General features: G+C 38.7%; 1 long non-coding RNA gene across 1 annotated transcript in view; it reads right to left on the bottom strand.

Moving 5' to 3' along the window:
- LOC138771172 (uncharacterized) overlaps positions 1 to 6,953 on the bottom strand; it is a 30,870-nt gene extending 23,917 nt beyond the window's left edge. The window contains exon 1 of the long non-coding RNA XR_011359555.1: positions 6,771 to 6,953. This is a non-coding gene — a long non-coding RNA (uncharacterized lncRNA). The remainder of the gene's footprint in view (positions 1 to 6,770) is intronic.
- Positions 6,954 to 13,438: the final 6,485 nt, after the last annotated feature.

Raw genomic sequence — 13,438 nt, 5'->3', positions numbered from 1 at the left:
TCTCAGTGTAATTTCTCTCTTCTAATATTCTCCTGTGCCCCTGAGGTCTTTCACATGTGTCTATTGCTGTTTTTAGATGATGATTTTTACCCTTCTGCTTGGGTTTGAAAAATGCCTTTTTTAAATAAGGGTTTTAATTTCGAGGGATTTTTTTTTATTCTTTCTTTTCATTTTCTGCATTATTCTTTTTATTCAGTATTATAGTTTACGCCTTTTGGCTATAGCATTATAGTTTGTCTATTACTATGTTTCGGCTAGAATGCAATTTTCTATGGGGCTGGCTATAACAATGTAATCCTTTAGTGGAAGGGATACCCTACTATGAGTGTAAATATAAGTACTGTATTTGTTTTGGGGTCAGTGTGACTCACCAAAGGACATAGTATAGGGACTATACTATAGGACTTTACTATATAGGGACTACAGTGACTTTATTGACCCCATAGAGAATCAATGGAGCCAGGTCTCTGTAGTCTAGCAGATTGGTGAGAACTCCATTCAATGTGGGGATAGTTGCGCCTTCATTCTTGGGATCAGTGGTGGTCACAGCAGTTTGATCCCCAGAGATCAGCTTTTTATTCCCTATCTATTCCCTATAAGCTATTCCCTATTTTATTCCCTATAAACTAACATGGAAACACCTCTTTAATACTTTAGTTTTATACATACAATGTTTTTCTATTTGCATGACATTGCCATTTGCAATGCAGTTTTTGACGTTTTTGGCTTAAATAGGTGAAGAATTTGCAAGGTTCTTCACCTAGAGTTAGCTAAAGTTGTGTTTTAAGCCCTCCAAAGGCAATCTACAGCTGAGGTGAGAAAATCTATTAAGTGAAGTTCTACCTAATTGCTTCCAATGGCATTTTCTGCAGGAACCATTCACTTTCATGTACCTGATACAATCTCTTGTTGTGGACGACAATAAGACTGCAGGGAACGTCCATTATACTTAATCGTCATGTTAAATTCATTATTTTTCAAGTTCTAAACCTAAAGTATCTTCCTGAGTGTAGTTACCCTTCAAGGTTCATTTATCTTCCCATCTATTAAGACATTAACAGTAAAGCCGATGCCTTCGGGAGTTATTTCCCTTATACCTGTTCTTTATTTGGAACTGTTAAAATTAGTAGCTAAAGTGATGCTATGGCCATTTCTTCTGTCTCTATCGGCACCAGCAGGGCTGGATTTGCCTATTGACCTGCTTCCTTTAAGCACTGGGTCAATAGGAAAATCTGGATGTGGCCTACTAAAAAGGCAGAGCTTAAGGAATCCGTGCCTACAGGTTCCTAAGAAAATCCAGCACTAAACAGCAATCGAAGGTAAAGCAGCAAACGTATAGGAAGCCAAAGCAAACACAGAAGAGGAGATCCCCTACATCACCATCACCATAGTAGACATTATACAGCAGTATTGAACAATGTAAGCTGTGAATATTCAAGTCTCTCTTAGCCTCTGTTCCACTTTGCAGCATCCCCCTTATTATGCTCCTATACATTTCTATGGCAGCTTTAACTTGATACAGTGAGATGACCCATCTTGAGATGCATTTGAGTAGTTTTTGCAGCATGAATGATGAGTCTAGGAAAAAGGAGGAGGAGAAAAGGAGCCTGATAAGTGGAAAAAGGCAGTTTTCACTGGTAAGATATATTACAAAGTCACTAACATTCACTTGCAATATTGATTTATGAGTTCAACAAAAGTGCAGTGCCTGGCTGAGAATAACAATCTCCCGTTAGCCTCCTTCCCTATTAAAAAGTATCATGTGTCTGTTTTTCCTAACAGAAGAAGGGACCCTAATAGGATTCTTACATTCAGAATAGAGGAAGATGCTTCACATTTTCATGGGGCTAAACTTTACAATGCCATCAACTAAAAGTGGGCTCTGAATCCCCTCAATCAAAAAACCACCCCATTGCACCACATTGGGTCCATAGGAAATTTTTGATCTGGTACGTTGGTCACCTTTAATGGCATTAGTTAGGCCAAGGGTCTGATTGTCTTCAATGTTGGCCATTGAAGCCCCCCCACACAATCTCAAAAGGTAAGTGGCGAATGAATGGTAGAAAAAGAGGACCTAAGTCTCCCGTTAGAATGGTGCAGAGGGTTGTTATTGGAGGTACGGAACCATCCAAGTACAGTGTTCAACTGTTTTAAGCAGCTACTGTAGAGAATGAATGGATCAGTGGCACGAATCTGCTCCACTGGGGTCACCATTCTAGAGATCGCAAGTGGTTTGATCCTGGGGTCCAGCTAGTTGTGGTTAGGGGATGACTTCTCAAGATGGGAATATTCCTTTTATACAACTGAAACTCCCTTATGAGAAAGGAAATCCCCAATATCACAACGGCCGCATGGATTCCAGACTAAAGCTATTTTGCTTTTAAAAAATTATTTTCAGGAAAGGGGGGGGGGGGGGCATACACATATAACCCATATATATCTCTTCTCGTATAACACACAAAAGGAGCCGTTTCCTCGTTGACGCTGGTGGCCATTTCAGCCTACAAGGGGTTAACGGGTATTTTACAGCACCTTGTAAGTGAAAACCATTAAAAAGTAGAAATAACACTCCATGATTCAGTGTCCGCAAGTCCTTGTATGACATTGCTGACTTAAATTACTCTTGCTGTTGCCGTAAATAAGCGCATGTTGCCTGACACCAGACTAAATAAAACCGGCCATATATTACGGATGACGATGGCCGTCCTTTCTGCAGTATTACAGACAGAGACGTCTACAACACCATAAAGCATTTGAAAAAAAAGATCCGCTAAATAATAGTAGAACTATAGGATCCAGTTCCCAATCTCCAGGCGAATAAATATGTGACACGAGAAGCGCTCACTAAATGATGTTACTTGGGAGCTTTCCTTCCTCGCGTTGCCGCTAAAGCCCCGTCCAATTATTTCCCAACCTAGCAATTTCCTCATATCAGTGAATCTCGTTTTATTGCAAATAGAGTCGTATAAAAAGAGAACAGCTATTGTGATTATATATACTTAGTTTATCTTTATTATCAGCGTTTTCAGCACTTCAAGGCGACACATACATATTTATGTAGCAAATCATTACCCAGGGGAACCTGCTTCTGTGGCCAGATTCGGTTTCCATATAGAAGTCGGAGGGCCATAAATTTTATGGTGGAGATTTCTAATTTGTAAAAAGAGAGGCCTCTTATCGATGGTTTGTTTAGAGAACATTATGAATACTACCCGGCGGTTTTTTTTTTTTTTTCGTGTTCGCGGTCAAGTGATGGAAATGACAGAGCATGTTTTGTACAAAATTGACAAAGCGTATTGAAAAAATACATGATGGCTCCTGCAATCAAATAAAAACATTTCGATTTCTTAAAGGGGTACTCCAGAGGATTTTATAAAATTCAACTGGTGTCAGAAAGTTATGCAGATTTGTAAATTACTTCTATTTCAAAATCTAAAGCCTAGCAGTACTTATCAGCTGCTGTATGTCCTACAGAAAGTAGTGTATTCTTTTCAGTATGACACAGTGCTCTCTGCTGCCACCTCTGTCCATGTCAGGAACTGTTTAGAGCAGTAGCAAATATCCACTGAATACCTCTCCTGCTCTGGACAGTACCTGTCACGGACAGAGGTGGCAGCAGAAAGCACTGTGTACTTTAAATGTTTGCTTGCTGTCCTCGAATGGAACCTTTGGAGTAAACCTCTTTGGACTTAAAACATAAAGTAGCCTTTTAAATATAATTTGTGCATTAATTCTGCAAGATTTCTGTTTGCATTCATTGCATAGAAACCTTAAAAAGGATGAAAATCTGTCCTGGTCATGTGATGATGATATCAGTGTGGGGTAACTGAACCATAACATGGTGTGGACCTCTATGAGCGACACATGATCAGTATAAATTTGCGTTCTTTAAAGGGTACCATTCAATGACTACAAGCAGACATCTTGAAAACAACTAAGGAGTATATTAATAAAATGAATACACCATATCTTAAAGGGGTTATCCAGTACTACAAAAACATGGCCACTTTCTTCCAGAGACAACACAACTCTTGTCTCCAATGCAGGTGTGGTTTGCAATTAAGCTCCATTCACTTCAATGGAAATAAGGGGAAAACCCCACCCAAACTGGAGACAAGAGTGGGGCTGTCTCTGAAAGAAAGTGGCCATGTTTTTGTAGCGCTGGATAACCCCTTTAAACGCCCTTCAATACAATCCTATAACACTTAGGAGGTAATTTAGTGTCAGAAAAAAGAGTTTTATTCTTCATATACTATTAATGTACACATGTTCTAATAAGGTTTGCAGATCAATTCCTTAAAGGGAACCTGTCACCCCCCGTGCCGGGGTGACAGGCTCCCGACCCCCCGCTACAGCCCCCTATACTCACCTGATCTCGCCGGGTCCCGCTTCTGGATCCGGTCGGGTCACGGAGATGGGTGACAGGGGGTGACGGGGGGTGACAGGTTCCCTTTAAAGGGGTATTCTGGAGATTTTTTTTAATTAACTGGTGGCAGTAAGTTATACAGATTTCTATTTAGAAGAGAGGCCTCTTTGTTAAGAGAACATTATAAATTTTACCCTAAGTATTTTTTATTTTCATGTTTGTGGTCAAGGGATGGACAAAGCTTATTGAATCATGGATAGAAAAATAACATGGTGGCTTCTGCAATTAATTGCAAGCATTTAGATTTCTTAAAGAGGTACTGCAGATGATTTATTAAAATTCAGCTGGATTTAGAAAGTTATTCAGATTCATAAATTATTTCTATTTAAAATCTCAAGTATTCCAGTATTTATCAGCTGCTGTATGCCCTGCAGGAAGTGGTGTGTTCTTTGCAGTCTGACAGTGCTCTCTGCTGCCACCTCTGTCTATGACAGCAACTCTACAGAGCAGTATCAAATCCCAATAGAAAACTTCTCCTACTCTGCAGAGAGCACTGTGTCAGTCTGGAAATAATACACCACTTCCGGCAGGACATACGGCAGCTGATAAGTACTGGAATGATTCAGGTTTTTTTTTTTTTTTTAAATAAACATTTAAGAACATTTTTTTATTTTCTCTGGAGTACCCCTTTAAATATTCTGTAATCTCTAATTGCTGTCAGAGAGTGAAAACAATCCTTGCTTACATCTTATGAGTATGGAAATCTGTTTCATTCAAGAGATCTGTGATCACTGTACTGTACTTGTTATATACCTGTTATACATGTACTGTATTTGTTATACACCTGTTATACGTGTCTACCTTCTAGACATAATAAAGATTTCCATTCACAGACTGCAAGCAGAGATCTTTCAAACCAATCAATAGGCAAAGTATACTTATTTTATAACGAATAAGCTTCGTATGCCCTTTTAATATACTAGGCTATCTCCTAAGACATAACCATGTCCCTGTTCTCCTCTAAAAAGACTCAAAACGCCTAACCTGATATGTATAAAATGAAAAGTTTAAAAACCACATATTGTAAAAGACCTATGAATATTTAATGGCCTACATAGCTGCAGCAAGAAACATAATGTCTGGTGATGCCGAAACTGCTCTCCATCATCATAAAGCGGTTACATAAACAGTCATAACAGAAAAATGCCCCATCTAGGTCCTCTTATATGGAGGCAAGGAACAGCGCAGCCACGTATAAGAGTCCTTTAATCTACTGTGTATACATTTATGCCAGCAGCTATGTGTAAAATGGGATTGGACCTCAACTTTTATGTTGGGGCACTTATGAAAAATGAATGCCGGAGCGGCCACAGGGGTTCCCTGCAGCATGAATATTTTATGAGCGTCTTGGATTAAAGCTGGTCTTCTGGTCACCTTAATGTGAAGAGTGTGATAAAATATTGACGTTGTATAGCAATGATCATAACAGGGAGGGTTAGTATGGAAAGTACATGAGAAATGGTGAACAGAATAGAAAAAATAAATTCCGGTAGAAGAATGCAGCCGTTGTTTAACTAAAGAAAACAATAGAAAAAAAATAAACAAAAAAAATACATCCAAGATAGAAAAAAAAAACTAAAAGAAAAACAGCAAAATTACACATGGAAAAATGAGAAAAGTGTGCTTTGGATTTTCTTCAAAAGCATAGAATTTTCTATGACCTTTAACACCCCCATAGAGTGACCAATACATTGATCAATACACTATAAAACATCAGAGGATATTGCTTTCCCGGTCTCTTCTTTAAACCCCATCCCCCTATCTATGTCTGATTTTTTCTTCAAATGATTAATTGCATTTCTTTTTATTATAAACATTGGCTTTGTTCCAACACAAAGCATAGTTATATATAATTTACATACTCCAGAGCTGCACTCACTATTCTGCTAGTGCAGTCACTGTGTACATAGTTTACATTGAAAGTTGTAGAGTATGGCTTTTTTCTACCATTGGATGCTGTTGGACTGATCTTTTGATATACTTATATTGTCTCATTGCTTTATAGAGCCTAATGCAAATAACCAGAACAAATGCTATGCAAAAACAAGGAATGCAGAATTGTGATTGCAGCTCTGGAAAATACTATTGGCTGTAACAAAGGATTGGTACACAACAAGTCATACAAAATTTGCCATTTTTATGTAGATTAACAAGGAACATGGCCTTATTGAACTTATTTTTAATTCTAGGCTCAAATTGTTGAAGGAATGTTTTGCCTGTAAGATATGTTGTCTTTTTCATTAAAGAATAAAATAACCTTATCAGCTAGTATAAAAATTACAGTCAGTTGATTTTTTTTAAATAATTTCAAGCTAAAAAAAGTTACACAGGACAAGGAACTTACTTTTGGGGACCAGACAGCCATGGTCATTCCTTCTTTCTCATTGAATCAGCACCAATGTAAGGATCCAGTGGGGTAATAACCATAGATATGGGGAACTAGTACAGCATGTTGGAAGTTTTTCTACTAGTGTGTTCTCCGTTCAGGTCTTAGATGTGAATGAGCTTCTTCTCCGTCTTCTTCTCAGGCAACATTAGGCAGCACACTAAATATTTATCACATAGTTAAAAAATATCTTGCTGCATGGGGCTTATGCTGTGGATTGTTACTAATGTAAAGTGTGTTTATACTTGCATCTGGCAATGATAGATCATTTATTTGAATGAGTGTCTGGGCTGCCCTGCATATTTCACCCAAATTGTGTATAACCCTGACATGTTTGACTTTCTGGGACTGAGCTAGCTGTATTAGTAATGGCTCCAATTTTGTTTAACTTGCTGTTCCCAAAATAAAATATTAAGGCAGGGGATGGGACAGAATGTGCCTGGGAGGTGGGTTGTGGATGGGAGCACATTATCCAGAGCGATAGTAGCAAACAGCTCTCAGTGCCCACATTGTTGGTAACATGGGAGATATTCTACAACAATACACAGCAAAAAGTGCCAGTCCCAAAACATTTTCTCCGGCTATCCATATAATATATGCAGAGCTCTAAGAGGGTGTCACATGACTCATAAACAGGTTCCCAGTTAGTATCCATATGTTTTAGTAAAGAATAAGGACAGCGGGTGTCTTCTTGCGACAATTCCTTTAATAACATCTTCATGGAATAGCTAAAAGCATTGTGACTAGCACAAAGAAATAAAAATAGTCTGATATTCGATAAGGAACAATTTGTGATACCAATAAGCAAGTAGTATGTAGCTGAAATGTATCACTAAATATAACTTTTACTATATGTGCATTAACATAATGGGGGAGATTTATGAAAGGGTGTAAAATTTAGACTGGTGCAAACTGCCCACAGCAACCAATCACAGCTCAGCTTTAGGCAGTGCTGAAAGGAAAAAGGAGCTGTTATTGGTTGCTGTGGGCAGTTTGCACCAGTCAAAATTTTACACCCTTTGATAAATCTCCCCCAAAGTATCCAAATCGATATTCCATTGATGAGATCCATACAAATAATAAAAAGAAAGGGTTTAAACCATAGTACCATAGATATATTAATAGGTATATCACAAACCCATGGTGATATCCAATAGCAGCTAATAACATACAGTATAGTGAGAAACAAAATTAAAAACCTATTCCCACACAAAAATAACACAAAGTACAGAAAGTCCCAACACTTTTCTCCTGTTATTATAAAGGTTTCTTCAGGGGACTAAAATGGGGACATATAAAAGACGTGTGCAAATAACATCAAGTTTAGTAAGGAACAACATTTTTGGTGCTCCTGGACATTGCAAAAGGTTGTTAACTGAATTTTGGACATTTGTTTGCCATCCTAGACAATTAAACGGATCCTTATGCATATCTTTGCATATCGAACATAGGCTCATTATCTGTGGAACGCATTGTTTGTTGCCCTGCCAAATCTCTGAATAAAGCATTGTTTTAATTCATCTGTGAGTGCCGTGATAAGAACTCTTTTTTGGTTGTCGTACATAGGATCTTGCCTAGTCTACTTCTCTTGCAGTACACAAGACCTTTTATTTATGAAAGGGTGTAAAATTTAGACTGGTGCAAACTGCCCACAGCAACCAATCACAGCTCAGCTTTAGGCAGTGCTGAAAGGAAAAAGGAGCTGTTATTGGTTGCTGTGGGCAGTTTGCACCAGTCAAAATTTTACACCCTTTGATAAATCTCCCCCAAAGTATCCAAATCGATATTCCATTGATGAGATCCATACAAATAATAAAAAGAAAGGGTTTAAACCATAGTACCATAGATATATTAATAGGTATATCACAAACCCATGGTGATATCCAATAGCAGCTAATAACATACAGTATAGTGAGAAACAAAATTAAAAACCTATTCCCACACAAAAATAACACAAAGTACAGAAAGTCCCAACACTTTTCTCCTGTTATTATAAAGGTTTCTTCAGGGGACTAAAATGGGGACATATAAAAGACGTGTGCAAATAACATCAAGTTTAGTAAGGAACAACATTTTTGGTGCTCCTGGACATTGCAAAAGGTTGTTAACTGAATTTTGGACATTTGTTTGCCATCCTAGACAATTAAACGGATCCTTATGCATATCTTTGCATATCGAACATAGGCTCATTATCTGTGGAACGCATTGTTTGTTGCCCTGCCAAATCTCTGAATAAAGCATTGTTTTAATTCATCTGTGAGTGCCGTGATAAGAACTCTTTTTTGGTTGTCGTACATAGGATCTTGCCTAGTCTACTTCTCTTGCAGTACACAAGACCTTTTATTTACATACCCACTTTTTTTTTTTTTTTTTACTAATGATGAGATGACTCTGCTCCCACTGTCCTAGTCTGTACAGCAAAGCTCACAAGTGAACTGCAGAAAACAGGAAATATAACCCTATTGTGTCTGCTCTGGTGGGCAACATGAAAACTGCAATGTTCTATGTGGATAGTCGCATAACTAAATAAAGGACACACACACAAAAAATAAGGACACAAAAGTAGAGTGTGATTTGTAAATCTGACAGAGAGGGATAGATATAGGTTTTAATATAAAACATCAGCTGTATCCTTCTATCTCCAATCATTATGCATTATATTCATACTCATCCTCCACCAAAAAGTAGTGGAATCTAATCTTCTGCTCAATAAATCAGTAGCTGAAGGGGATTTGTACCAATGACAGTAGTATATAGCAACTGCTAGATTTACAGCCCTTTTCTCCAGTACGCTAACATACTGTTCAAGGCTATGGTAAGCTGTAGTAATTGAATATAAGCTTGTAAAACTCAAGTCTATATTTTCAAGCTTGACCTTTGCCTGCTCCATCATTGTACATAATACAGTTTGGAAAACATCCGCAAATTCATGTTTTTCATTATAAATGGTCCATGAAATATACAATTTAAGATTAATGCTTCACTTGTCTTGTTAAAACAACAGCCAAACATCACGTCTTAATCTTTACCTTCTTCATCTTTCAACGTCATCTTCCTTCCATTCTCAAGGATATTCAACCAGTCTCTGTGACTACCTCTTAGAGGACAGTTTTTTCTATACTTTGAACAGGTTAGACAACATGATTACCTTCTTCCATAAACAGTGCCACAAGTTGTGTGTGGTCATTCTGAGGTGCAGTACCAGACACAACCCATGCACAGGTGTGGTGCTCTTCCTGAAAAAAGCATCTATGTCTTTCTAATTCTTTGAAATGCTGGAAATTATTTTGATGGAGAAAGTTAAAGCATAAATGCATGTAATAACAATAAAGTGCAAGTGCTACACCCCAAAATGCTACAGTACGCCGAACAGAGTGATCAATAATCTCCTGATCACCTCCTGATCAGCTAAGTGAAGCCGCTGAGGTGAAAATGGATTATGAAGGTTTTTCCTACACTGTCTCCACAGGACAAATAAAACATGACAGTTCCTCTTTGGCTATAGAGATTGGAGCTTCACAGTCAGGCTATGGCTATGTTCACACGACGTCATAAAATGAGAAAAGGCCTCTACCTTTTCTCTTTAAAAAGACGTCTGTTATTGCCGCGATGTGATTGAAGTCAATGCAATGCATTGATGTCAATGGAATGACGGACATCCAATGCACAAAGTGTATAAAATGGTGGACATTACCCGTGCTGACGTCAAAATAATGATCATGTCAATTATTTTCGGATGTCTGTTGCAAACAGTGGACGTTATTCTTTAGTTGTTCACACACAGTTTTTCTTTTTTCACCATCTTTTAACTGTTTTTACTATTAAATCCAATGGACTTTTCAATTAAAGACAGATCCAAGGGGCAATCAGTCCACCTAAACTAGAATAATGTACCATTGCACTGACGGGCGGCCAGACAGCTAAATGATAGATGTAAATTTAAACTCAAAATGATGGATGCAATTTTAAATGGAGAGGAAAAATGTTGTGTGAACATAGCCTATTTGTTCACACATAGTTTTGGAGAGAATTTTAAAGTGCTTGACAGTTAATATGTAAAAATTTTTATGTTAAGTTTGTTTTCTTTGGAGTACCCCTTTACATAGCAGTTGAGCTGGTAATTAATTTTTGACTGGATGGATAGTTTCATCAGTGGTAGGTATGAAATACTGTTGCAAGTATATAGAAGTTGCTGGCAGAGTCCTATATTGGAATCGTGGAAAAGAAAGGTGTTAATCTTTGAGCTCCTGAGATTGGTGAAAAGAGAATGACAACAAAACTAAAAGCATCTACACACAATCTGTAAAGATTGGTCCCAAGAATCATTTTCTATAATAGGTCCAGTAAATTGTAGTCTTAGGCTATGTTCCCACTACATCCCCCCCCCCCCAGAAAAGAACGGACGCTGATTGAAATGAAGTCAGTGTCTGTTCTTTTCTGCAGGGGTGGCATTGCATTGAAGTCCATGCAATGGCACGCACTGTGTTCCGACAGCATTATTTTAACGTCCGTTCTTTAGAACAGGTGTTAAAATAATGAACATGCCTACTATTTCCAGGTGCTATTCGCCATCGTAGTGAATGGTTAATTGATTTGCAGGCACACCCAACAGTGCCTGCAAGTCAATGGTAAAAAATAATGCTGCGTTTACACGTAACGATTATCGTGCAAATTTGCGCGATAACGGTCGAATTGGAACGATAATCGTACGTGTAAACGCAGCGAAAGATTCGAACGACGCACGATAAATCGTACATTGTGATCTTTCATCAGATCAGCAAATCGTTGTTCATCGTACGCAAAGAAATTCGCAAATCGTTCCGTGTGAACAGTCGTTCGCCGATTTCACCAATGTGTGAGATAGGCTTAAACGATCGCAAAACGATCGCAGTGCGAATTTTCGTACGATATATCGTACCGTCTAAACGCTGATCGTTATAAAAAAAAGAATCATAAATCCGACATCGCTAATCGTACGATCGGGCCAATAATCGTTACGTGTAAACGCAGCATAATGTTCCTGAAGACGATACTGCTATATCGGCTGCAGGAACATGCTAAATGCCACCCGCGGCTGGCAGTATAACACGGTCCGTTGCTATGCAATGGATGTTGTTATACATAGTAGGTGCATAGCTTAAAGCCATGTTTACACAACGGAAGTTAAGTATTAATCACAGTCATTGTTGCTGATTTGCAACACGGCCGTGATTAATACTTAACTTACATTGTGCTGCAGCTAGAGGGAATCTCGGCTGGAGTGTATACACAAAGGGGAAGATTCATCAAACATGGCGTAAAGTGAAACTGGCTCAGTTGTCCCTAGCAACCAATCAGATTTCACCTTTCATTCCACACAGACTGTTTGGAAAATGAAAGGTGGAATCTGATTGGCTGCTAGGGGCAACCGAGCAAGTTTCACTTTACACCATGTTTGATAAATCTCCCCCATAGTATACACTGTGGCCAGGATCACTATAGGCCATGCAAAAAAACTGACATGTCAGTTTTCTGCAGCCACTATTCATGGAGCATACGGCTTCGGCCACACACTCTATTGTGTGCAGCAGGGAATTTGAGGAACACCCAAGGTAGCTTCACAAACAGCTCTCCATATCTCAGCTTCCAGGACCCATATAAGTATCACATGGTGATTAGCAATACCTACAGCAGGGACGGGGAAACTTCGGCCCTCCAGCTGTTGCAAAACTACAATTCCCATCATGCCTGGACAGCCAAAGCTTTAGCTTTGCAACAGCTTTAGGGCTGAAGGTTTCCCATCCCTGACCTACAGTGACTCTTGAATTGGATTTTAATCTCTTATCCTCTCTTATCTCTGATCCTTAGTTCTGGTTTTGAACAAACGGACTGCAAAGTTGAGCAAAGTTTAGTCGCATTAAGTTAATAGAGTCACAGCCCAGTAAGGCATGACTCTTGCGTTAATCATATCAGTCACAGGACATTACCCCAGTGGAGGCTTCTATACGTCTAGCACCTGATTACCATCAATCTACAAAACATTAACTCCTATCCGGCGGTACACAAATACCATCAGCCAAGAGGTTAATGAATCAGAAACATCATTGCAGTTGTGTGCCATTGTCATTCTGTTATAATGGCTGATCCGATTTGCATGGGTTTTTAAAATGATAAATATTCATGTCCTAAATTGTACAGACGAGGGCGAAGTCATCTTGTCTGGGAGGATTGTGCCACCAGTACTTTTTATAATGTCACGTTGTGTTGTTTTTCTTTTCTTCTAATCATTCCCACAGCATTTGGCCTTATCAAGCACAAGGCTGCGTACACGAGACGATGATGGATTACCCGCACAATGTGACATTTATGTGCCCAAAGAGTCAAGAGCCATTCTGCTGTGGATTAAACCCTTCCACTTCTGGTGAAATTAATTCCGCACCCCCCAATACTCTGCCTGGCTTTTACATTTACCTTATAAATCTTGTTTTCTTGTTTTATATCGCAAAGAATTCTAACATTTTCGACTATCAATTTTCTTGGAGATGACAAGAACGCGCAAACCAACGTCAAGGGGCTTTATAATAAAGCTAGGAACTGGTGTTAATGTTTGCTGGTCACGTGCAAGGCTCTGTGGCTGTTCTTCAGCT

This window comes from Dendropsophus ebraccatus, chromosome 13 (assembly GCF_027789765.1).
Source record: "Dendropsophus ebraccatus isolate aDenEbr1 chromosome 13, aDenEbr1.pat, whole genome shotgun sequence".
NCBI classification, from domain to species: Eukaryota; Metazoa; Chordata; class Amphibia; order Anura; family Hylidae; genus Dendropsophus; species Dendropsophus ebraccatus.
This window is presented reverse-complemented; position numbering and strand designations above follow the sequence as displayed.